The 26953-nt window shown below is 46.6% G+C and overlaps 1 protein-coding gene and 1 long non-coding RNA gene across 2 annotated transcripts in view; one reads left to right on the forward strand and one right to left on the reverse strand.

Annotated features, from left to right (window-relative positions):
- The window catches only part of MCF2L (MCF.2 cell line derived transforming sequence like), a 251780-nt gene extending 251525 nt beyond the window's left edge, over window positions 1-255 (reverse strand). Inside the window, exon 1 of the mRNA XM_045007516.1 lies at window positions 118-255. The gene's annotated coding sequence lies outside the window, so the exon portion shown is untranslated. The remainder of the gene's footprint in view (window positions 1-117) is intronic.
- A 2142-nt stretch (window positions 256-2397) lies between these two features.
- Window positions 2398-14013, forward strand: LOC123361908. Its single transcript, XR_006576274.1, has 3 exons — window positions 2398-2455; window positions 7495-7676; window positions 13705-14013. It is a non-coding gene; the product is annotated as an uncharacterized LOC123361908 (long non-coding RNA).
- The last annotated feature ends 12940 nt before the right edge of the window (window positions 14014-26953 follow it).

Below are 26953 nucleotides of genomic sequence, written 5' to 3' on the forward strand. Positions count from 1 at the left end.
GGCTGGTCTGCGCGGCCACAAGGGGGGGAAGAGGGGGGTGGGCTCCGCTGTTTGCCCCCCCAGGGACCAGCCCCAAGTCCGGCGCACGAGGAGGGGGCGCGCCCCGAGCACACTCACCTAGGAGCGCGGCTAGTGCTGCTGCTGCCGCCGGGGGCTGAGCGCCGAGCACAACCCCGCCCGCTCGCCCGGCTCCGCGTCCCCCTGCGCCCGCGGCTGGTGTCAGCGCTTCGCAGGCGGCAGCGGGCAGGCGCCCCCGGCGCGGGAGGGAGGGGAAATGAGCGCCGCTCTCGGCCGCCCCCTCCCCGCCCAGGCGGGGCGTGGTGGGCGGGGGCAGCACCGGGAGGCCCCTGCCGAGAGCAGCAACTCCGCCCCCTACCGCCCCTCGCCGCGGGGGTGGCGGCGGCGGCGGCCGCGCTCCTTTGTTCCCGGGGTGGGAGCAGCCCGGAGCGGGAGCCCCGCCGCAGCTGCCGCGCCCGCCCCGCCGTGGGCGCGCTCCAGCCGGCCCGTGGCTCAGGCACTTGCCGTGGGTAGCAGCTGGCGCACCTGGGCCAGCCCGGTAACGCAGCCGCCTCCAGTCGCGGGGGTGGGCTCCCTTGGTGACAGGCATAAGAACAGTACAAAGGAACATCAGCTGCCGTCTGCCCGCCAAGGCTCAGCACTGCCGAGGGGCGGACCCCTGGGGAGGGGGACTGAGGCGGGGAGAGGTCTCCCGCTTGCTTTTGGTCACGCAGCCAGCCCGGACCGAGCTCGCGGGGAATAGGTCCCAGGCTCCTGTTCGCAGCCCTGGACACCCCCTCCCCAGCCTGCGCCCTGGTTGCAAGCGTAGTCTGTCCACTTCAGCCACCCACGCTGCGCTGCGCTGACAATCGCCGCAGCTTCTCCTTCCTTACACAAAAGATCTTAAGTCAGTGCAAACTTCCTTTCCCCTTGCTTTGCTGCTGGGCCTGTGACCGCACCTGCTGTGTTATAACACTCTAATGCTCCAGGGAAACCACGGAACCATCAGGACTCACCTGGCATGATCAGTGGGAGAAGATAATCTCCTGGGTTTTTTTGTCTCAAAGTCTGGCCAAAACTTAAAATTGTTGAAAGGCTTCTGGATTTTTGTTTAGATTTAGCTCTACATAGCTGAATAAATGGACAGGTGGATGGTGATAAGTTTTTGTTTTCCATTCTAACCCAAACTCAATCACTCATAACTTTTCTGAAGAGTGTGCTTGGGGCTGACGTTTTCTGTTACTATTACTTATTATAGATAGCACCACCTATAGCTGAGATTGCCTAATACCATGATCAGAGCTGTTGCCAGTCCTGTTCCTCCTCTTCCACAAACTGGTATAAGACAAGTCTTTTACACAAAAAGACTAGAATTTTCAAAAGGCAGTTGTAAGAATTCAAAAATGATGCCACATTCTCTGGCTGGATGGTGGGAGATGACACAACAATCATTTGGGTTGGACATTTCAAGTCTACAATAGCGTATGGGTCAGTCTTAGATACACCAGCTTCTCCAGGAAGAAGTTATGTTGCTCAGCAGAATGGGATAAAATGACCTGTTTCATTCAGCACACTGGGTCCTCTACTTTCAGAAAGCAAAGGGAGAAGACTGAGGTCCTGGGCTGACAATCTGGAAGTGCTGTTGGTGTTACCAAGTACCTATCTTGAATAAAGCAACAAAGAGTCCTGTGGCAGCTTATAGACTAACAGATGTATTAGAGCATGAGCTTTCGTGGGTGAATACTCACTTTGTCAGACGCATTCTATCGTGAATAGGTAACTTTGTCTTTTTTTCCAGCAGTTTAGATAGCTTGCAAATGTGTGTTTGCAGGATTAACTCATCTGAATGGCTGATCAAAGTTCTGGTGATGCAGACTTTCTCTTGGGTGGCAACCTAGATCAGTCAATTGAATAGTGCCTGAAATCAGGTGCCTAATTAGTAAGGAAATGTACATGCTTGTGTAGGTGCTTTAAGGATTGTCAGTGTTGTTGTTTGGTAACAGGTTCCAATCAAGACTGTTATGGAGAAAGTTTAAAACCGAATCAGTTACTATTGTTAACTAGGTTTGTAACAAACTGTCCATGTGTCTATTATAAATTAAGGGTTAGATACTGCATTTTGAGTTCTAGGTATTGTGATGGGGCAAGGCCAGATGGCTACAGTAAAGTAGTGAGGAACAGGTATGTTAGCCCCAGGCTAAACAAATCCCTAGTACCATGGTAACCAAATGGCAGTTGCTCCAGGTTAATCAAGACACCTGGGGCCAATTAAGATCCTTCTAGAAGGCAGTGGGGATAGCTACATTGATTGGGACACCTGAAGCCAATCAAGGGCTGGCTGGAACTAGTTAAATGCCTCCCAGTTAGTCAGTGAGATTCACATGTGAGGAGCTGAGAGTGTATTACCAGAGAACAGAGGCGTACAAGCATTATCAGACACCAGGAGGAAGGTCCTGTGGTGAGGATAAAGAAGGTGTTTGGAGGAGGCCATGGGGAAGTAGCCCAGAGAGTTGTAACAGCTGTATGATAGCTACAGGAGGTACTATAGACAGTTGTGATCCACAGGGCTCTGGGCTGGAACCCAGAGTAGAGGGTGGGCCCGGATTCCCCCAAATCTCCCAACTCCTGATTCAACACAGGAGGAGTTGACCCAGACTGTGGGTTCTACCAGAGGGAAAGATCACTGAGGTGAGCAAATCTGCCGATAAGCGCAGGACCAATCAAGGTAGAGGAGGAATTTTGTCACAGTATATAAGGACATAAACTAAGATTAAGTGTGACAACCTCATTAACTGCACTGTCTATAGAATCTGTGAATAAAATATAGAAGTTCATGTTAGATATTTAAGAGTGTTAACCATATCCTGGGGCTAATATGATTTGTGTATATGTTAAAAGGGTTGACTACTATAAATCCATTGAGAAGGCAATTTTGGTGAAGTGGTACGTGAGTAATTGACCACACTGCCTTATGCTTTAGCTTTGGGTGTTTTCCTCTGCTGTGTTAAATAACTGGCATTTATAACTAATTGGCACAAGTGAGGATCTGTTCTGAGGGGCTCAGTTAAAATTCCAAACAAGGTCACTTTTTCTCAGGATAATTGTTGAATAGTAATGGTGTATTCTTTCTTGGTTGTGTTATGAGATTCTTAAAGGCTGAATGGTTATCATGTTTACCAGTTTTTTTTTCTAGTATATATTAGTCCAATCATAATCCAATGTTGTTTTGCCTTTTTTTATCCTATACTATTGATTGCTGTTGTTAGGGGCAGATGATAAAACTCTATACAATCAAATCACGTGTCCTTTTAATTTGGGTAAGCAATTGGTATCCAAAGAACCTTAAGAAAGGTGGTATGAGTAATCTGTGTAACTGAGGTTTATTATACCCATCTTTCTTAAAGTTGCTTGTAACTTTGCCAAACTTAAATTGTGCAGGTTGATATTTTCCATGCCAGATGTTTGCCTTAGGTCCTTAAAATATTCAGCCTTTCAGCTAAAATAGTTTAGCCCTAGGTATTGTGAGATGAGGGAAAGATACCTTTTATCCATGTTACTACCTACATCTTTTGTTGACGTTCTAGTGCCTCCCAGCTTTGGAGCAAGGACTTGAAATTTGGTATTTATCCAAGTGTTAGCCTTTTGCCATCCACATGAAAATTCACTACATTTGGGAAAGTTACAAGCCTCCAAAATATTTGTTTGCACAAGCTCAGCAGAGGCTTCTTGGAGTTTGCCAACTAAGTTCTCTGAAGATTCCATCTGCACTGAGCATGCTCCGCCCCCCTCATAGCTCCTACATGCAACCAGAAGGCGCATGTACCATCCTCATGCTACTGACCATGGCCCAATCCTGGACATACAGCTGAACTTCCTTGAAATTACTTCACCTGGCAACTGAGGCTGCTATGTCACTAGGCACCAGAACTGAGAACAGGGAGATTTTCATCTTTTGCTCTCAGTGCCTCCTGCTAGTGCCCAGGCACTGACGAGTGACAGACATGCAGAGATTAAGAAATCAGATTGAGAGAGGGAAGAGATGCAGGACATGACAAATGGAATTCTGAGGGGATGAGAGATTAGGAGCAGAGGGGGGAAGAAACAAGATTGGGGTAGGAGCTAGGGATTGGTGGTGATAGCTGCACAGGAGGGGAATAGGAGCAGGAGCCAGGTAATGGTGGGGAATAGGAGCAGGGCAAAGGATTGGACAGGTGTTGGAGAAGGGAACAGGCAGGAGCCAAGGGTGGGTAGCAGAAGGTGGTGGGGGGCAGGGCAAGAGCTGGGGATAGGAGCGGGAGAGGCTAGGGGGACAGGCACAGCAGAATCTGTAACCACTAGATAAATTTCAGATTCTGGAGGGAATCGTTAAGACATTGGAGTCTCATCATTCATTTGCTGTCTCACAAATATCCATGAAACCTGCTGGAAAATGTGACTACATTCCTCCTAGTGGCAGGTTCACAGAGAAGATAGCCTTCTACTACTACCAGCTACTCTGTTAGTTCAAATGGTGGAGGCCGATGCTGTAGCTCTAAAGATCCAAACCCTGCTGAATGTAAATGAAAGTCTGCAGTAAAGTATATGCTTTCATAAGCTTGAACATATTGGTTTACGAATATTTGAAAACTACATACTAAATATGTCAGGAGAGGGGCCCCGACCATGTCTGGGTAGCTCAGAAAGTACATACTTATCAAAAATCAGTCTTCCTGCCCAGCAGCCTTCCAGACAGCGGCGTATTATTGCCTAGGCCAAGGGCAGCAAATTTGAGCACCTATGGAGAAGCTCCCCTGCTCCAGCTCGCCTCCTCTGCCAGCGTGCTGCTACCTCCTATTTCTCTCCCCTCCCTCCCAGCGCTTGCACCGTGAAACAGCTGTTTCGGGGAGGAGGGGGAACACGGCGTGCTGGAGGAAATGGTGGGGCTGGGGTGAGGATTTGGGGAATGGATCCAATAGGGGCAGGGAGAGGGTGGAGTTGGGGTGGGACTTTGGGGAAGGGGTTGGAATGGGGGTGGGGAAAGTGTGGAGTCAGGGGTGGGCGGGATGACGATTATTTCAGGGCCTAGGGGCGGCAAAATCACTAATCCAGCCCTGCTTCCAGATTTATTATTCCCTACTCACTTCCCAATAGTGTTTTAAATGTCTGATTACTGGATCACATGTTCATGTTGAAAATTTCCAACCTCTTGATAATAGCATTCCAGAATGTACTAAAGTCTCCAGAGCCTAAAAATTATAACATCTATGACTGGGCAGCATGAGTTCACTCAAGCTGCTTCTCTGGCTAGTAAGCAGCTACACAGGCATTCTTTGCACCCTCCACTCCTTAGTTGGAGGGGGCACCAGGAACCAGTGTTAGTATTTGAATGGCACAGGATGTTTTCATAACAACTATCCACAGGGGCGGCTCTACAAATTTGGCTGCCCCAAGCAGTCATGCCCAGGAGGCGCCCCCGAGCCGCGGGAGCAGCGGACCTCCGGCGGGCATGACTGCGGAGGGTCCGCTGGTCCGGCGGCTCTGGTTGAGCTGTCGCAGGCATGCCTGCGGGAGGTCCAGCCGAGCCGCGGGACCAGCGAACCGTCCGCAGTCATGCCTGCGGGAGGTCCACTGGAGCCGCGGGACGAGCGCCCCCTCCGCAGTCGTGCCTGCGGCAGGTCCGCTCGTCCCGGGGCTCCGGTGGACCTCCCGCAGGCATGACTGCGGCAGGTCCGCCGGCCCAGCCTGCCGCCCCCCCCGGGAAAGGGCCGCCCCACACGGGTGCTTGCCCCGCTGGGCTCTGGAGCCGGCCCTGACTATCCATACACTCTCCTACTCTGAAATGACTCAATGTTCTGTCAGGGAATAGTTTACAGAAACAATCTCTCACTATCAAATTATTTCTTCTTGAAAAAGCTTGTTCTGGAAGACAAAAGCAGCTGCTCTTGAACCTGAGCTGGGATAGGAGTGAGCAATTGAGTCACTATGCATCAGGAATCAGAATATAAATTTACACCTGCTAAATTCACCATTTTGCTTCAGCCATGCAGTCACCATTTTATTTGCTCTTCCCTTGTCTTGCCAAGACCTGTTTACAGCTGCTTCTTGCTCTCCCATTTTCCCCACAACCGGGAGTTAATTTGATCACAATCCATGCTCTCTGCACCATTCCTTGGACATAGGCAGCAAGTGGTTGAGGAGCCTGAACTGGAATAATCTAACATGCAAACAGGAAACTGGGGGAGCCAGAAATAAATGCTGGTTTTAGTCTGGGGACCAGCAGAGCCATCTAGGTCAAGGGAGTTAGAGAGATGAGCTGCCCTGGCCAGCTACAAGCTCCTCATGCCTGAAAAGCATGAGGAAGATGATTCTGAATTGGGTCAACTGGTTACATTGTGAGAGTTGAGACTCAGGGCATGGAGCCAGGCTGCATAGGGAGTGTAACAAACTCATTCTGAAACAATCAACATTTATGTTGAGTATTTTTGAGTATTTGCCCTAGCTGTGTGTGTTTGTGTGGAGCTTTGGGATTAGAACTGGAGGTTATTTCATGGCCGTAGCATAATTGTACATTGCCACAAATTTTAGGGGTTGCTGCCATGGAATTTGATCCCATTGTGCCATGGAATATATAGGGCCATGAACAGGATACTTACCTATTGACTTCAGTGCAGTGTTATGAAAATCATAACTGATAGCTGTTTACTCTTAAACATAAATATTGTAAGTACTCAGTATTATTAAATATCATTACTACATGGTGAGAGGTAAAGTCCTTTCAAACACTAGCCTAAACAGAGGTAAGGAACACAGTGTGGTCACACATAGCTAATTCTCCATGTGGAAAGAGGTTAATATTGGGATGTGCACTATTACTAAGACAGGAGTTGTTCAATATCTGTATTAATTAACAGAAAATTTGGTGAACAAGACGTCAGACTTTTGCAGAAGACAGAATTATTTAGCGCAACCAAGAGTTAGGATAAGGGTGAGAACCTTCAGACAAAGCTAAAAAACACACCATGATGGACTTGCCCACCTATTGTACAGACTTTACATGCATTCTGCCATCCAACTGTTCGAAAGCAGCTGATGTACTCTTGCTGCTAGGCCTTCTCTTTGAGGTAGAGGACAGGCAGCAGTATTTCCAGTGGGGAGGCCTCAGCTCTAGCACTAACTTCCTCTGAGCCACCAGAGCCTGATGCAATGCTGGCCTCTTTACCCACGCATTTTCAGGAATTTGGATTAGAGTGCTGTGTTTTCAAGCCTGGAGGGTGGCTAATCAGCCGGTGGCTGATGATTATAGCTGCCTTTGGGAGAAAGTATTGTTTTATATTATAAATGTATCCAGAGACTGTGACAATGGTGCAACATAAATCTCTTTATAAATAAAGAAATATGTAATTAGGCAACAAGACAGCAGATGAAATTTGACAGAGAAGTGCAAGATAAATCATGTTGGAAGAAGCAATTTCAAATAACTGTACAAGGAGGTTTCTGCATTAACTGTGATCTCTCAAGTAAACAGACATAGAAGTCACCGTAGATGTGCCCGATATCTCGATGCACGTGTCTGCAGCATGTGAAACAGAAGTCAAAATCTCACCATGCTGTTAAGCTGCAATAAGAAGAGGATGGAGAAAACCAGACAACACTGAAGTCCATGGCAACAATTCTGTAGACTTTAAAAGGGCCAAAACAAGGTATGTATTACATGTCCACAAAAAGGACACTGCAAAAATGGAAACGAGCAATTAAATATTAGAAGTTTGGAGAATTCCTTCATCTGAAAAAAATAAGGCTCAGTTACACAGATAAGGAGCAAGAAAAAAATATTCTAGAGGTGTAGTCTACAATGTTATAATACATTTTAAGAGTATATTTGTATTTTTAGCTGTCCAGGTGGTACAATTCCAAAAGCATACATTGTAAAGCATGCTGGAATTGTTAATATTAGTAAGGTGCTTATACAATTAAGATGTCTAGGAAAGAAGTTCTGTTAGTGTGATCTGTGTCTGTTAAGTCTTGTTTTAGGTCATTGCATTCCATGTGAAACTTGACTAGTTGAAAGGTAAGCCTGATGTAAATAATGCTTGCTGAAATCAGTAGGGCTAGCCCAACATGCCATGAATGGATAGCATATAGGCTATAAAACAAAGATAGGAATAAAAAGCAGATTCTCTCATCACTGGTGTTACAATTTGTGATATTAAGTTTGTTTTCAAGTGAAATTATAGGAAATATGTTTGTCTGAACTCTGCAGAACTAATTTTTATTATTTTACATCCTGTCCAAAACCAGAAACTGCCCATCTGCCATACAACCATAACTGTAGAGCATTATCACACTACTGGAACTTGTAATTATTATCCAGTGAAGAGCCAATATACCAGAGAGAATTCATAGTACACAGGAGAAAAGAATAACAGGAAAATTAAGCAACAAAGGCAACAATCAAAGTGTGTGGTTTTTGTTTTTTTTTTTTTTCCATGAAACAAGCACCAAGGTGTGTGCAGGAGATTTTTGTTTTGTTGAAACACTTGAGGATGAGAGGGTCAATGTTAATGACTGTCCACAGTGATGTATTGGCAGGAGTATTGTAAGCAAGACAGAAAAAGTAATTCTTTGGCTCTACTCCACACTGATTAGGTCTCAAGTGGAGTATTGTGTCCGGTTCTGGGTGCCACATTTCAGGAAAGATGTGGACAATTGGAGAAAGCTCAGAGAAGAGCTACAAACATGATGAAAGGTCTAGAAAACATGACCTATGAGGGAAGATTGAAAAAACTGGTTTGTTTAGTCTGGAGAAGAGAAGACATAACAGTTTTTGAAAACAGTTGTTACAAGGAAGAGGGAGAAAAATTGTTCTCTTTAACCTCTGAGGATAGGACAAGAAGCAAGGGGCTTAAGTAGCAGCAAGGGAAGTTTGGGTTAGACATTAAGAAAAACTTTCTATCAAGGTTGTTAAGCACTGGAATAAATTGCCTAGGGATGTTGTGGACTCTGTCATTGGAGATTTTTAAGAGCAAGTTGGATAAACACTTGTCAGGAATGGTCTAGATAATACTTTGTCCTGCTTTGAGTGCAGGAGACTGGACCAGAAGACCTCTCAAGGTCTCTCCCATGCCTATGATTCTATGTTATAGTTTAAAATATTGTCAATTTCTTTTTCATGAAGTTGTGAATTGATTTCGAGTAGTGATATCATTTTATAAGAAAAATGATTACTAGAAAGTGGCATAAAATTACTTTCAGCTTTTTATTGTTTAATCAAAAATAACAAAATACAAGCAAAAGAGAGCTGGATAATGCAGCACTAGATGAAAGATGCATTAGCAGCTACAATCACTACAAGGCAGCAAAATAAGAGGAAAAACAAGTGACCTCACAGACAATCCTGCTCATAAGGATTTCAGGCTAGAATGTTCTATGTTTAAGCAAGATGTGCACAAAATTTAATTTCATCATGATACTAGTCTGCCTTTTTATTAAACAATGTACTAGAATGCTGCACAAACATGACTCACAGGGTTAGAAGGCACCATACAATAAATGCACTGCTCTCTGATGGGTCAAAGTAACTCTAGAAATCCTTCTTTCTGTGGTATGAAAACATTAGCCTTTGAGCTTCTGTACAGGGTGCTACAAAGAAACAGAATATGAATCCCAAGAATTCACTGGAAATAACTGCAGTTTCTCTATTAATAATGGAGGCTCTTGATTTCAGGGTTACTCTAAAGCTGAGTAATTCAAGACTGAATGAATCAGAGAAACTATAATAGCCTATAGTAAATTTAGTTTCCATCAAGAGGGTGCTGTTGAAGATTTAACTTGTTATAGATGGACGACCCTGGTGTTTCACCAGACTGCTCTGGTGCCCATGCAAGTCCCTAATGAAACAAGAGACGTTACCATAGCAAATCGGATTGTATTAAAGTGCACTGGTGAGTGGAAGAATCAAATGGACAATTCACTCAAATGTATCAGTGGGTTACAATAAACTGATTAGTTGCAAGAACAAAACTACCATTAAATGCCTTTCCTGACCCATTTCACAAACAAAAAGCAATATACAGGCATGAATTTAAAAAACAGAATAGATATGCAGTAAAACATCAGTTTAGTTGCATGGCCCAAGAGCTCTCACTTCATTCCAAGTCTTTAAGTTTGGATTGTCACTTTCAGAAACTGAATGCTGAGAGGTTATTTGCTTTATTCTGGGAGATGGAAAGCTGCAACCAGCCTGCTACTACTACATCTATGCATATGCACTGTTGATTTAGTTGGTGTTGGTCCTGCTTTGAGCAGGGGATTGGACTAAATGACCTTCCTGAGGTCTCTTCCAACCCTAATCTTCTATGATTCTGTGTTGCATATATTATACACACCCGTGCATAGGCACATATATATTTCAGGGCTGTCAAGCAATTAAATTAATCGTGATTCATTGCACTGTTAAGCAATAATAGAGTACCATTTATTTAAATATTTTTGGATGTTTTCTACATTTTCAAATATATTGATTTCAATTACAACACAGAATGCAAAGTGTACAGTGCTCACTTTATATTTGATTACAAATATTTGCACTGTAAAAAGCAAAAAAGTGTATTTCAATTCACCTAATACAAGTACTGTAGTGCAATCTCTTTATCATGAAAGTTGAACTTACAAATGTAGAATTATGTACAACAAAAACTGCATTCAAAAATAAAACGATGTAAAACTTTAGAGACTACAAGTCCACTCAGTCCTACTTCTTGTTCAGCCAATCGCTCAGACAAATATGGTTGTTTATATTTGCAGACGATAATGCTGCCCGCTTCTCATTTACTATGTCACCTGAAAGTGAGAACAGATGTTCTCATGGCACTGTTGTAGCTGGCATTGCAAGATATTTACGTGCCAGATACACTAAAGATTCCTATGTCCCTTCACTTTTCAACCACCATTCCCGAGAACACGCGTCCATGCTGATGATGGGTTCTGTTCGATAACAATACAAAACAGTGCAGACAGACGCATGTTCATTTTCATTGTCCAAGTCAGATGCCATCAGCAGAAGGCTGATTTTCCTTTTTGGTAGTTTGGGTTCTGTAGTTTCCGCATTGGCGTGTTGCTCTTTTAAGACTTCTGAAAGCATGCTTCACACCTCATCCCTCTCAGATTTTGGAAGACACTTCAGATTCTTAAACCTTGCGTCGAATGCTGTAGCTATCTCTAGAAATCTCGCACTAGTACCTTCTTTGTGTTTTGTCAAATCTGCAGTGAAAGTGTTCTTAAAATGAACAAGATGTGCTGGATCATTATTAGATACTGCTATAACATAAAATATATGGCAGAAAGTGGGTAAAACAGAGCAGAGGACATACAATTATCTTCCAAGGAGTTCAGTCACAAATTTAATGCAATTTTTCTTTTTAAGCGAGAGTCATCAGCATGAAAGCATGTCCTCTGGAATGGTGGCTGAAGCTTGAAGGGGCATATGAATGTTTAGCATATCTGGAACATAAATACCTTGCAATGCTGGTTACAAAAGTTCCATTGAAATGCCCGTTCTTGCTTTCTGGTAAGGGCAGTATTATCTCCTGTAAATGTAAACAAATTTTGTGTCTTGGCAATTGGCTGAACAAGAAGTAGGACTGAGTGAATTTGTAGGTTCTGAAGTTTCACATTGTTTTGTTTTTGAGTGCAGTTATGTAATAAACTACATTTGTAAGTTGCAGTTTCAGGATAGAGATTGCACTATAGTACTTGAACGACGTGAATTGAAAAATATTTTTTACAGTGCAAATATTTGTAATATACACTTTGATTTCAATTACAAGACAGAATACAATATATATGAAAATGTAGAAAAACATCCAAAATATTTAATACATTTCAATTGGTATTCTATTATTTCACAGTGTTAACTGCATTTAATAACAATTATTTTTTTTTAGTTAATCGCATGAATTAACTGTGATTAATCGACAGCCCTACTTTAGCACCTACAAGTCCACTTGGTCCTACTTCAGCCAATCACGCAGACAAACAAGTTCGGTTACATTTGCAGGAGATAATGCTGCCCGCTTCTAGTTTACAATGTCACCTTAAAGTGAGAACAGGCATTCGCATTGCACTGTTGTAACTGGTGTCATAAGATATTTACGTGCCAGATGCGCTAAAGATTCCTATGTCCCTTCATGCTTCAACCACCATTCCAGAGGACAGACATCCATGCTGATGATGGGTTCTACTCCATAAAGATCCAAAACAGAGTGGACCAATGCATGTTCATTTTTATCATCTGAGTCAGATGCCACCAGCAGAAGCATGATTTCCTCTTTTGGTGGTTCAGGTTCTGTAGTTTCTGCATCATTGTGTTGCTTTAAGACTTCTGAAAGCATTCTCCATACCTCGTCCCTCTCAGGCCTGGTCTACGTTAGCCTGTTATTTCAGAATTAGCCAAGTTTTTTCGGGAAAAAAAATTATCCTGTCCACATGACCAAATGGCTTTTTTCGATTTAAAGGGCTCTTTAATTCGATTTCTGTACTCCACCTCGGCAAGTGGAGTAGTGCTTAAATCGCAATCACAATCCCAGGTTAAAGGTATTGTGGATGCAATTTGATGTTATTTGGCCTCCGGGAGCTATCCCAGGAGGTTCCCTTGTGACCATTCTGGTCAACACTCTCAACTTCAGTGCACTAGCCAGGTGGGCAAGAAAAGCCCTGGGAACTTTGGATTTCATTTCCTGTTTGGTCACCAGCAGCACAGGTGATCATCAGCAGAGTTCCCCAGCACAGGAGATCACGCAGTCCCAGATTCGCAGACAAGCCCCAGCATGGTCCGAACGGGAGGTACTGGCTCTCATCACATGCTGGGGAGATTGAGTGTGTTATGGCAGAACTACATTCCAAAAAAAGGAATGCAAATACGAATGCTAAAGTCTCCAGGACCATGACGGAAAGAGGCTACTCCAGGGACACAGAGCAGTGTCGTACAAAAATCAAGGAGCTCAGGCAAGCGTACCAAAAAGCCACGGAGGCAAACAGGCACTCTGGGTCACAGCCTCATACATTCAGCTTTTACCATGAGCTGCATGCAATTATGGGGGGTTACACCACCACTACCCTACCACTGTCCATGGACACCTGCAAAGGGGGAGTTGCACAGAGTGAGGAGGAAGAGACATTGGAGGAAGAGGACAGTGCACAGGCGGCAAGTGGGGAATCTGTTTTTTTCCCCCCCTAGCCAGAAACTAATCTTAATGCTGGATCCAATAGCCTCCCCTCACTCCCAAGGCGGGCTCCTGTTCCATGATCCTGGAGAAGGTACTTCTGGTGAGAGCCTGATCGGAGCCATGCGGTGGGGGGAAGAGGAGTGGAACCCAGCCACACTGGGTTGTTTGTGTTTAGAGTAAATGGCTCATCCTTGCTCTGAGCCTGACCAGACCTGTGATTGTTTGTGTGCAGTGATCATCCCAGAGGGCCCTCAGGCCCTCCTTTTATATGGCAAACCCACCAGGCATTGCTTGCTGTGGGAAAGGGGGCCCAGCAGTTTGAAAGCATAGAAATTAATGTAGAAGAAGCAGAACCCCACATGCCCCTAGGGGTTGCCTGCAAGATGAATTCTGTTGCTCGGCCCTGTGTGATGACTTATTCATACCAAAGTGCCCCCTTTGTTCTCTGCAATGTATCTTTTTTTTTTTTTTAAAATACTACCCTCCCTTTTTTCTCCTCCCACAGGTGCAAATGTTTCAACATGGCCCTTATCTACTCCATCCAAGAGGCTGGTCCAGATTAGAAGGTGGAAAAAACTAACTCGGGATGACATGTTTGCCGAGCTCATGCAGTCCTCCCGCACTGATAGGGCCCAGCTGAATGCATGGAGGCAAACAATTGTGGAGTCCTGTAAAGCATTACAGAAACACGAAGTGAGGAGGGAGGCGCGCAATGAGAGCAGGCAGGACGCTATAGTCAAGCTCATGGGGGAGCAAATTGACATGCTCCACTATATGGTGGATCTAATGCGGGAAAGGCAGCAAGACCACAGACTTCCGCTGCAGCCCCTGTATAACCGCCCTCCCTCCTCCAAGTTCCATAGCCTCCTCACCCAGACGCCCAAGAAGACAAGGGGGGAGGCTACGGGGACCCACACACTCAACCCCAGAGGATTGCCCAAGCACGAGAAAGCTGGCATGCGAACTTTTGATTTGGTTTCTGGACTTGTCCTTCCCTCCTCCTAACCCCCCCCCCCCCAGTATACCTTATAATTTCTCTCAATGCATTGTGCATAAAATAATAAAGAACAGGTTTTTTTAAACAATTTTGTGTGGGTAACTTCAAGAGAAACAAACACAACTACCATACCTTGGCTGCTCATGAAACTGGCTTTCGAAGCTTCTCTGATGCACAGTGCAGCCTGCTGCGCTCTTCTAATCACCCTGTTGTCTGGCTGTGAGAAATTGGCAGCCAGGCGAGTTGCCTCAACCTCCCACCCCACCATAAAAGTCTCCCCCTTACTCTCACAGATATTGTGGAGCACACAACAAGCAGCAATTACAATTGGAGTATTAGTTAGATCTCAGCACAACTGAGTCAGTAAACTGCGCCAGGGTGCTGTCAAACATCCAAAAGCACATTCTACCACCATTCTGCACTTGCTCAGCCTATAGTTGAACTGCTCCTTACTACTGTCCAGGGTGCCTGTGTATGGCTTCATGAGCCATGGCATTAAGGAGTAGGCTGGGTCCGTGAGGATAACTATAGGCATTTCAACATCCCCAACAGTAATTTTCTGGTCTGGGAAGTAAGTCCCTTCCTGCAGCTGTTCAAACAGACCAGAGTTCCTGAGATGTGAGTGTCATGCACCTTTCCCGGCCATCCCACGTTGATGTCGGTGAAACGTCCCTTGTGATCCACCAGTGCTTGCAGCACCATGGAAAAGTACCCCTTGCAGTTTATGTACTGGCCACCACAGTGTGCTGGGGCCAAGGTGGGGATATGTTCCATCTATCGCCCTGCCGGAGTTAGGGAACCCCAGCGCATTAAAGCCATCCACAATGGTCTGCACATTTCCCAAAGTCACTACCCTTGATAGCAGCTGCTCCATGATTGTGTTGGCTACTTGCAGCACAGCAGCCCCTACAGTATATTTGCCCACTCCAAACTGATTCCTGACTGACCGGTAGCTGTCGGGCGTTGCAAGCTTCCACAGGGCTATCACCGCTCACTTCTCAATGGTGAGGGCTTCTCTCATTTTGGTGTCTTTTCGCTTCAGGGCAGGGGACAGCAAGTCACAAAATTCCATGAAAGTGGCCCTATGTATATGAAAGTTTCGCAGCCACTGGGAATCATCCCAGACCTGCAACACTATGCGAAACCACCAGTCTGTGCTTGTTTCCTGGACCCAGAATCAGCGTTCCATGGCATGAACCTGGCCCAATACCACCATGATCTCCCAATCGCCACATGCCATGCATCTAGGAATGTCTGTGTCCATGTCCTCATCAGTATAGTAATTGCACTGTTGTCGCTTCCTCACCCGGTTTTGCAGGTACTGCACATACTGCTGGATAATGTGCGAGGTCTTTACAATGGTCAAAACTGCAGCAGAGATCTGAGCGGGCTCCATGTTTGCCACGCAATGGCATCTACACAGGTAATCCTTGAAAAAGGGCACGAAATGAGCTGTTCGGTTCAAGATGGCTGATAAAAGACAGTAAAGAGTTGTCTTCTGTAGCTTCCATGGAAGCCCAGGACAGACAACATGGAAAAAGCAGCGGAAGCTGTGCAGCTCTGTTCACGATGGCCAAGAAACGGTGGGGAAAGAGTAGATAGAAAGAGGAGAGAACATTCAAAGTGGATTCAACATACCAGCAGACAGGCAGTGCACTGTGCTGCACCATCTGCTGGCAGCATGGCATCTGCCGTAGCTTTCACGGAGGGAGGAGCAAGTGATGGCACACACCGAGGAAAAACCCATGAGAATGTTTTTGCCCATGTTTTTGAGCTTAACCCACAATTCCAATGGGTGTAGAGACTGTGGGAACTGTGGGATAGCTACCACAGTGCAATGCTCCGCCATTTAATACTAGACTCGGTACTGTGAATGCACTCCGCTGAATTCACGTGCTTTAGTGGGGACACAACATCAAATGTATGAACTCGATTCAGGAAATTTGAATAAAATAAATTTGAATTCATTTCGTACTCATCAGATTTTGGAAGGCACTTTAGATTCTTAAACCTTGGGTCGAGGCTGTAGCTATCTCTAGAAATCTCGCACTGGTACCTTCTTTGTGTTTTGTCAAATCTGCAGTGAAAGTGTTCTTAAAATGAACAACATGTGCTGGATCATTATCAGAGACTACTATAACATGAAACATATGGCAGAATGTGGTTAAAATAGAGCAGAGGACATGCAATTCTCCCGCAAGGAGTTCAGTCACAAAATTAATTAACCCACTATTTTTTTTAATCACCACCACCAACATGGAAGCATGTCCTCTGGAATGGTGGCTGACGCATGAAGGGGCATACAAATGTTTAGTATATCTGTCACGTAAATACTTTGCAATGTCAGCAACGAAAGTGCCAAGCGAATGCCTGTTCTCATTTTCAGGTGACATTGTAAATAAGAAGCAGGCAACATTATTTCTTGTAAATGTAAACAAACTTGTTTTAGCGATTGGCTGAACAAGAAGTAGGACTGAGTGGATTTGTAGGCTCTGAAGTTTTACATGGTTTTGTTTTTGAGCACAGTTATGTGCAGAGATAAAGGAAGGAGGAGGCATACGTCAAGACCCCGGTGGGGCCCCGGCTGATCGCTCCTTCCCACCACCCAACACAGTTGTAATGAGGCTGAGCAGTGTCCATATAAGAGAAAACTAAGACTACTGATTATTCCTTAAAAAAGGAGTTTAATGGCTTACAGCTATAAATGCAATACAGACAATAGGAAAAGGAGAAATAGATACCAGCATTGAATAAGGATTTATATAAATGACAAATTATATTGCAAACAAGCACAAGTCCAGGTAATATTATGCATTAGCTACTTACTACTATAAAATCATGTCTTTGACATTGGCAGTTTATACTGATGATAGGCATGAGTACATACAAAGCTACTATTACTTATTGACTACTAACTTAACATGTACTGTCCCTGCCCTCAGTAAGCACAAGCACAAATAGAGACCTTATATATTAACAACTTACTACTATTCCTAAGCAGTTTGATACTATTATTAAGCTTCTAATATTACTTTTAATACTGCAGCATTGATATAACCTGAGATCAAATTGGCTCGACGCTACTATTTTTAACACAATAGCACCGATACAACTTGAGATCCAATCAGCTCGAGCAACCCAGACTTCTTTACTCCATTACCTTATACTGCATGTAACCAGACTTTTTTTTACTTCAAAACCTTACCCTGCTGAGAATATGTTACTCTTTAGTTGACCATTCTTTGCACTGGTCAGGTACAGATAGTTGGTGTAGTTCAAGTTTCCTCAGTTCAGGGGGTGTGGGTCAGACCGATCAAAGAGAATGACCTCTTAGACCAAGACACACACACACAAACTCATCTGAGGCTCTACACATTTTTTCTCATCTGCCCGCTGTATTTTGAAGCAGGTCAACCAATCAGGTTAGGTCAAATGTTCACTGTGGTAGTTGTGTTTACTTTGAAATTATGATCTATGCACAGGTGCACAGCTTATATTAACCAAATACAGCCAATTGTCCTAATTGTGGTTAATGTGTCAGACTCAAAACATTTGAATCAGTCTAAAGAAGTGCTTGGTTGCTTTACACCTTGACCACAAGTCCGTATCTAATTCTGTAAAGCTTGCTTTTTGAAGCTGACCACAAGTCTATAATGTTTCCTAGTTTGAACTTGCTTCACTCGCTCTGGTTGCTATGCTTGATCTTTGAGGCTTCTGGAAGTTTTAGGCCTAACATTGAATAAGCTTGACAATACTCTTGATAAAATTATTCATATTACGTAACAAAAAAACTCTCATTTGTAAGTTACATTTTTCAGAATAGAGATTGCACTACAGGCTCCCTTTAAGCAGAAGCAAATTTGATAAAGAACTGGCAAAGTCTGCGTGTAGGATCGATATTGAACCAATTGGTCGGCAAATATGGGCCCATGCAAAAGTAAATATCACATGTATAAAGTTCCAGCATGAAGCACAGGTTAACTTGGTTTTAGCAACCTTACAGCAAGGACACCAGGCAGAGAGCCAGAGTGAATGATTGCTGAGTGAGTAAACGTGGGGTGATCTTCGTTCGGTACCACGACCCCAAGGTCCCCTTCTAAAATACTAATTAGGTAAAAATTAGTAACCACACGCCCACTAGGCATGCTTTTAAGACATGTGACTCCTTTGAGGAAAAAAGAGTATAAGAATCAAGCAAAGTAAATTACCGTGGTTGGGATTCCTTAAATGACGCTTGAAGAAGCAATGCTGCTAAACTGAGTAGCCAAAATCGTTTACTGCTTGTGTAATTCCTCCTCAATAAACTGCTGTGTATTGCAGATAATTACTGTGGACCTTCTTCACTGGTATGACAGTAATCCACCGGGAGCCAGTAAAGATCCATTTCAGGGGTAGTAGTGCCCCCTGTTGTCAACAGGGGTTTTTGTGACTAAGGCCTGGTCTACACTAGGACTTTAATTCGAATTTAGCAGCGTTAATTCGAACTAACCGCTCAACCGTCCACACCAGGAAGCCATTTAATTCGAACTAGAGGGCTCTTTAGTTCGAATTTGGTACTCCACCTCGACAGGTGGAGTAGCGCTAAATTCGACATGGCTAGCTCGAATTAGGCTAGGTGTGGATGCTAATCGAACTTAGTAGCTCCGGGAGCTATCCCACAGTGCACCACTCTGTTGACGCTCTGGACAGCAGTCCGAGCTTGGATTCTCTGACCAGCCACACAGGAAATGACCCGGGAAAATTTGAATTCATTTTCCTGTCTGTGCACTTTGAATCTGACGTCCTGGCTGGACATCGGGGCGAGCTCCGCAGCACCTGCAACGATGCAGAGCTCTCCAGCAGAGGAGTTCATGTTATCTGTGAATAGAAAGAGGGACCCAGCATAGACTGACCGGGAACTCTTGGATCTGATCGGAGTGAGGGGCGAGGAGTCTCTGCTTTCGGAGCTGCGCTCCAAAACACGGAATGCAAAGACCTACGAGAAGGTCTCCAAAGCCATGAGAGACAGAGGATACAGGCGGGATGCAACGCAGCGCCGTGTGAAAATCAAGGACCCCAGACAAGGCTACCAAAATATCAAAGCGGCAAACGGACGCTACGGAGCCTGCCACCACTGCCCCACCAGTGACCGTGGACTCTGACGATGGGACAGTGTCGACGGACAGTTCCTCGGTGATGTTCGCGGACGGGGAAGATGAGGAAGGGTTTGTGGAGGACGAGGCAGGTGAGAGCGCTTACAACGCTGGTTTCCCCGACAGCCAGGATCTATTCATCACCGTCACGGAGATCCCCCAACAACCCTCCCCGGCCATTAACCCGGACCCTGAATCAGGGGAAGGAGCAGTCGGTAAGTGCTGTAACCATGTTAACTTTTATTCTTAATATAACAGGAATCTTAACTCTGTGAAAAGGAGGGCTCTCTAGATATGGGGATAGAACAGAAATCATCCTTGGAGATCTCCACGAAGCTCTCCTTGCGTTAATCGAAAAGCATCAGCAGGAGGTTCCTGGGGAGAGCTGCCTTATTGGGTGCTCCGTGGTAGTACAGTTTTCCGCGCGAGGCTTTCATGAGGAACTCAGGGAGCACTGCCTCCCCGAGCACGGCTGCATCGGGCCCTGGTTCGTGCTAGCTTTCACGCAGCATGCGCTCTCTATCTCCTTCAGTGACCCTCCTCAGGGTGATCTCGCTCGGAGACTCCTGCATCTAATTAGGGTAATTACTGTAATTTTACGCCTGGTCCAAAGTATTTTTAAGAAATCTACGGACAGACGGCATAGCACAGACTCAGCACGCAGCTGCATGACGAGTGTAACGGAAAGCCAAAGAATATAATGGACGCTCATGGAGGGAGGGGGGAATGAGGACGCAAGGTATCCCACAGTTCCTGCTGTCTCCGAAAAGTATTTGCATTCTTGGATGAGCTCCAAATGCTTCTAGGGCCAAACACAGTGTCTGCGGTGGGTCAGGGCATAGTTCGGCAATTTGCGCACACACCCCACCCACCACCAGAAGTGAAAACAATCCTCTGTTGACTCTTTTACATGTCACCCTATCTTTACTGAATGCTGCAGATAGACGCGATGGTGCAGCACTCAACACCAACATCCTTGCTCCCCCCACGCTATGGATGGCTGATGGTACAATAAGATGGAAATCCATCCTCATCATCAGCCTATTGGCACATAGGGCAGTGCAAAAGGGCTGGTAACCATGCCGACTAGTATCAGTAAGGTCAATCAAGGGCGCCTGTCCCTAATTTTTGATGGCTGATGGTACAATATGGCTGGTAACCGTCCTCATCATTGCAACAGGGGGCTGAGCTCCATCAGCCCCCACCCTTCATTGTAAATAAAAGATTCAATTGCCCATGGACTAGCAGAGGGATGATGGGCTCCTTCATCCACACTCCTTAATGTCCTGCCTGGACTATCATTGCAGCTGGAGGCTTCCTTCCAGTCATTTCTCACAAACAAGTCACTGTGTCTTATTCCTGCATTCTTTATTACTTCATCACACAAGTGGGGGGACAATGGTATGGTAGCCCAGGAAGGCTGGGGTAAGAACGGAATGAACAGGTGGTGTTGTTGCAGGAGCACCCCCTGTGAATAGCATACAGCTCATAATTTATGCAGGATCAGACACAGAGCAGCTGTGCTCTCTGGTTCTATGATACAGTGGTTCTCTAGTACACTTGCCCATAATCTAGGCAGGACTGATTCTATTTTTAGATACCAAAAAGGAGGGATTGACTCAGGGAGTCATTCCCAATTTTTGCTTTTGCGCCCCTGGCTGCTCGGCCAGGGGCACTTATGACAGCCCCAAATGGGGCAGTGCAAAAGGACAGGTAACCATGCCCATCTTATTACCATCTTATTACCAATTTATGGTATGGTAGATGGTACAATATGGCTGGTAACCATCTCTGCTGTCATGCAAAAGCAAAAGCATGCTGCTGTGTAGCGCTGCTGGCCCGCCTCTGTCAGCAGCATCTAGTACACATACGGTGACATACACAAAAGGCAAAACAGTGTCCATGGTTGCCACGCTATGGCGTATGCCAGGGCAATTCTGGGAAAACGGGCTTGAAATGATTGTCTGCCGTTGCTTTCCCGGAGGAAGGAATGACTGGCGACATTTACCCAGAATCCACCGCGAAAATGATTTCTGCCCCAGCAGGCACAGGGGTCTCAACCCAGAATTCACAGAGACAGCCTGGACTCAGTTAATTGTTCGCAAAAATGTATCTTTGCAAGGAATTCACTCCCTGTTTCCCATCTCACAGCTTCCACTGTCTCCAGACCTGCCACAGCATCCCCCTCGCAGAGGCTGGCGAAGATTAGGCGGCGAAAGAAAAAGACAAGGGACAAGATGTTCGAGGAACGTATGGGCTGCTACCTAGCAGAGGCGGACCAGCAGAGCCAGTGGAGGGAGACCGTCTCTCTGTGCCAGCGCTCACACAGCGAACGGGAGGAGAGGTGGCGTGAGGAAGACAACCAGGCGACTGAAACAATGCTTGGACTAGTGAGGGAGCAAACGGACACGCTCAGGCGCTTTGTGGATGTTCTGCAGGACCGCAGGAGGACAGAGCCCCCCTGCAGTGTATCTGCAACCGCCCTCCCCCGCCACAAAGTCCCATACCTCCCTCACCGAAAATAATCAGGAGGAGGGGCGGCCGGGGACGTGAATACTGTCACTGCACCACAGCACAGTGCTCAAGTACCCAAAAGCTCTCATACCCTACAGTTGCCGAAGTCCTTCACTTCCAGACTCATAGTAGTCCCAATCCCAGTCCCATCCCCTAACTGTCTACTTAATTAATAAAAATGATTTGCTGTTAATTACTGTTTCCGTTATGTTTTTTCAAAGAAGACTGTGTTTGAATGGGGGGCGTGGGGAAGGGGGTGGTTAATTGCATAGGACAGTCACCTTTCCCAGGGTACAGACACGGGGGCAGGATCAGCAGTGGGTCACACACACGGTGCAGTCAGTAGGCACCCTGGTCGGTTTTTGGAGGTGGTTTCCAGGATCTGTGTGGGCGGGGGAGATGTGACTTTGCAGCGGGGGAGGGCGGTTACAGATCTTATACAGCGGTCCTTGTCCTGGACCGCTGAGTCACGCAGCTGAGGAATCTGTATCCGTCCTCCTCCACCACAAGGTCACATATCCGCCCGCACACAGAATTCCATAAAGAGGGATGGCAGGCTCCGTTGAAAGAAGCCTTCCGGCACTGCGGACCGCTCTAGGAGCAGGAGCCTGTCATTCCTTGAGTTTAGAGGCGGTCTTTACATCACCGCACACCCTACCCAGCACAGCCTGCGTCCCAGTTTCAACGCTTTCACGAAAAGTCATGAATAAAGAAACCTTTGTTAAGTAATAATGGGACATGTATTTTATTTTTACACGTGTGCTGGAAGTGGGGGTAACGGGGTGAATGGGGTATGTAACCGAAGAGGAGAGTCAACAGTCAGTGGGTAAAGAAACAGGGGCAGGTTCAGCTTCTCTGTAAAGAAACTGAACAGTCACAGGTCACGCTGCTCGCTGCTCGCTGGTATTTGAAGAGTTCCTTGTCGCTGTCCCAGGCGCCTGTATAGGGCTTCATGAGCAAGTGCATTAGCGGGCAGGCTGGGTCCCCGAGGATGACTATAGGCATCTGCACATCCACAACAGTTATTTCGTGGTCTGGGAAGAAACTACCTTCCTGCAGGCGTCTGAGCAGCCCACAGTTCCTGAAAACACACGCATCATGAACCTTGCCCGGCCACCCGACGTTGATGTTTGTAAAACGTCCCCTATGGTCCCCCAGTGCTTGCAGCACCATTGAAAAGTAGCCCAATTTCTCAGCAGCTGACTGTGGAAGACGTGGACGATAAAGTGCGAGGAGGAGAAAACGGCGATGATCGCAGCGGGCTCCATGCTTGCAGTGCTGTGGCGTCCGCGCTGTCACTGACCAGAAAAGTGCACGAACAGATTGCCCGCAGGCGCTTTCACGGAGGGAGGGAGGGAGGTTGTGATTGACGGTTCAATGATGACACTTACCCAAAACCACCCTCGACACATTTCTCCCCCCAGCAGGCATTGGGGGCTCTACCCAGCATTCCAATGGGCAGCGGGGAGTGTGGGAACTGTGGGATAGCTTCCCACAGTGCACCGCTTCCAAAGTCGACGCTGGCCCCGTGAATGTGGACTCAGAAATTCGAATTAGTGTATTTAGTATGGATACACAAATTCGACTTCATAAGGTCGAATCCACAAATTCGAACTAAGTTGATTCGAAATAGTCTTGTAGTGTAGACAAGGCCTAAGAGCATCCCAGAGCTAGAGGGTAAGGGGCTCACTTTTATCAAGTAAAGAGTTTCAGCTGGCCCGACCAACACATTGTACCCCAACTCACTATGGTTATAAACGGCATCTAAAAGGTGTCATGTAAAATCTGATTGGAAAACTAGTAACTAACAGATTAATATTCTTATATGATGTATGCACAGGGTGTGTACAAAAAGTTATGAATATGTGCTAGAATTATATTCTTAAAATGCGTTTGGCAAGCAAACAGTCTGCCTTAGACAAAGGAAAAAACAGTTACCTACCTTTTCGTAACTGTTATTCTTTGAAATGTGTTGCTCAGCTCCATTCCATTTCATTCTTCGTGTGCGTGCACCCACGTGCGCTGTCGTCAGATATTTTTGCCTTAGCAGTAGCCGTAGGGTCAGCAGTGGTGCCCCCTTGAGTGCCGTGCTCATGAGCACGGGATATCAAGTGCCGCTGACCCTATGCCCTCTCAGTTCCTTCTTGCTGGCAACTCCGACAGAGTGGCAGGAGGGAAGGTAATGGACATGAGCAACACACCTCAAAGAACAACAGTTACAAAAGGTAGGCTTTTTCTTCTTTGAGTGCTTGCTCGTGTCGATTCCATTCTAGCTGACTCACAGGCAGTGCCAATGGAGATGGGCTCGGAGCTCACAGTTCTGCAGCTTGCAGCACTGCGTTGCCAAAGCCAGCATTGTCAGAGGCCTGCTGGGTTGATGCGTAATATGATGTAATTGTGTGGACAGACGACCAGGTAGCAGCTCTACAGATCTCTTGGATTGGACCTGAGCCAAGGCAGCCACTGATGATGCTTGCGCTCTAGGCGAGTGTGCTCTGATTATCCCTGGCGGAGGCACATGCACAAGCTCCTAGCCGTATCGGATGCAGGTTGTGATCCAGGATGAAATCCTTTTAACAGACACTGGGTGACCTTTCATCCTGTCTGCCACAGCAATGAACAGTTGTGTTGACTTACGGAACAGCTGTGTCCTGTTGATATAGAAGGCCAGCACTCTCCAGACATCCAGAGCGTGTAACCTGCGCTCCTGATCGGAATTATGTGGCTTCGGAAAGAAGATAGGGAAGAAAATGTCCTGGCTGGCATGAAACTGGGAACCAACTTGGGCAGGAATGCCGACTGCAGCCGCAACTAGAGCTTGTCCTTGTAGAACACTGTATAAGATGGTTCTGACATAAGTGCCCTGAGCTCAGACACTTTGCAGGAAGAAGGTCGAGCAACATGCCAAACCAGTGCTGGCAAGCCATTCGGGAGTTATCAGGATAACCCTCACCCTGCCCGCTTGATTTTCACTAGGACTCTGTGGCACTGGCGGGAAGGCGTACATCAGGGCCCCTGGGGAGGTCATGAAGGGGACTCCCTGCAATACTGACCCTCAGTGTCCAACCACCAATCCAGGGATGACAGGATGTGATCTGGCACCCTGATCACCCAGTTTAGATCATGTCTGTTGGGGGGTGTAAACCGATGCCAGCCACGCTTGCAGAGGCTGGAGGTGGAGCCGGGCATCACTGACCACGTACGTGGCCGAACAATTGCAGGCAGATGTGAGCCGTGGTGAGCGGGCAGCTCCTCACATGGGAGATTAGATCTGACATGGCCTGAAAATGAGCCTCCAGGAGGAAGGCTCTGGCTCATGTGGAGTCAAGAACCACTCCTATGAACTCAATGCACTGGACCTGCCTTAAGGAGGATTTCTCTCATTTATCAACAGGCCCAGGTCATGGCAGGTCATGGCATGGCACCAGATCAAGGCTTCTCTGAATTTGGTTCCAGGACCTACCCTAGATGAGCCAGTTGTCGAGATATTGGAATACCTGGACCCCTCAATGTCTGAGGTAAATGGCCACCTGGACCATACATTTGGTAAAAACCCTTGGAGCTGATGAAAGGCCAAAGGGGAGTGCTGTGAATTAGAAATTGCATTCGCCCACTGTAAACTGGAGGAAATGCCTGTAACTTTGGAATGTGGCGATGTGGAAATAGGCATCCTTCAAATCGAGGGTGTCATACGAGTCTCCCAAATTCAGGGAGGGATGATGGAGGCCAGGGAGACCATGCAAAACTTCAACTTTTTGAGAGACTTGTTGAGGCGTTGGAGGACCAGAATGGGTCTGAGGCCCCCTTTTGCCTTTGAGATTAGGAAATAGCAGGAGTAGAACCCTTTTCCCCATATGTCCTATGGGACTTCTTCCACTGCCCTCATCTGCAGGAGGTTCTTGATCTCCTGAACCAAGAGTTGCTCATGAGAAGGGTCCCTGAAGAGGGACGGGAGGGAGGGGCGGCCCAAAATTGCAGAGTGTAACCGTGAGACACTATGTCCAGCATCCAATGGTCCAAAGTGAATTGGGACCAGGCTGAATGAAAGGGATGCAGATGGATGAAGAAAGAGGGGGATGGATCCTGGATGGTGACTGGGGTGTCATTCTCAACCAAGTCCTCAAAATGAGCGTTTCTGGGTCCCAGAATGTTTTTCTGGGCTGGGTTGCTTGGGTGAGCAGGAGGAAGAAGGGCAATGGCAGCTGAAATTAGGGTCTCTGTCCCTTCTTTTTGCAGGTCCCTGGTGAGACTGACAAGGCTTAGGCAGCGGGGGCAGCCGGAACTGCTTCCTCGCAGGCTGTGGTGAATGCATTCCCAGCAAGCGAAGGGTGGCCCTGCTGTCTTTCAGCCCATGCAGCATTGCATTAGTCTGGTCTGAAAAGAGACCATTCTCATCTAATGGGAGGTCTTGGATGGAGATCTGCATTTCCTGGGAGAGACCTGCAGTCTGAAGCCAGGGGCTGTGCCTCATCACCACTGCGACCATCCTGGATGCCAAGCCCGCCATGTCCCACACCGTCTGGAGGGAGCACCTGGCAGCTGCAGTGCCCTCCTCCATCAGATGCCAAATTCTTGGGCCAACCCCTGTGGAAGGGACTCCTTGAACTTATGGAGGGAGTCCCATAAGTTAAAGTTGTAACAGCTCAACCACGGCCTGATGGTTCGCCGCCCGGAACTGCACGGCGAATAAATTTTTCTCCCAAACAGATCCAACCATTTGGCCTTTATTTTTGGGAGTCGAACTGGTATGCCCGTTTGTCTCTTTCCTTTGCTGCAGAGACCACCAGTGAGCCCGGGGGAGGGGAATATAGAGGTACTCAAACCCCTTGGCTGGAACAAAGTATTTCTTTTCAGCCCTCTTTGAGGTGGGAGGGATGGAGTTTTGCCAGAGATGCTTGGCAATCTTAAGGACGCTGGTAGTGTGACACGGGTCAGGGTGGAGGCTAACAGGATGTTAAACCAGGTGTCTGTCTGTTCATCCATTTCCTCTGCCTCCAGACCCAAGTTCTCAGCTGCCCGACTCAGCAGAGCCTGATGTTCTTTGAAATTGTCCCATGGGCTTGCCCTTGAGGGTCTTGCAACCGCCTTATCCGGGGAAGAGGATGATGATT

The sequence above is a fragment of the Mauremys mutica genome, chromosome 1, assembly GCF_020497125.1.
Source record: "Mauremys mutica isolate MM-2020 ecotype Southern chromosome 1, ASM2049712v1, whole genome shotgun sequence".
In the NCBI taxonomy this organism is placed as follows: domain Eukaryota; kingdom Metazoa; phylum Chordata; order Testudines; family Geoemydidae; genus Mauremys; species Mauremys mutica.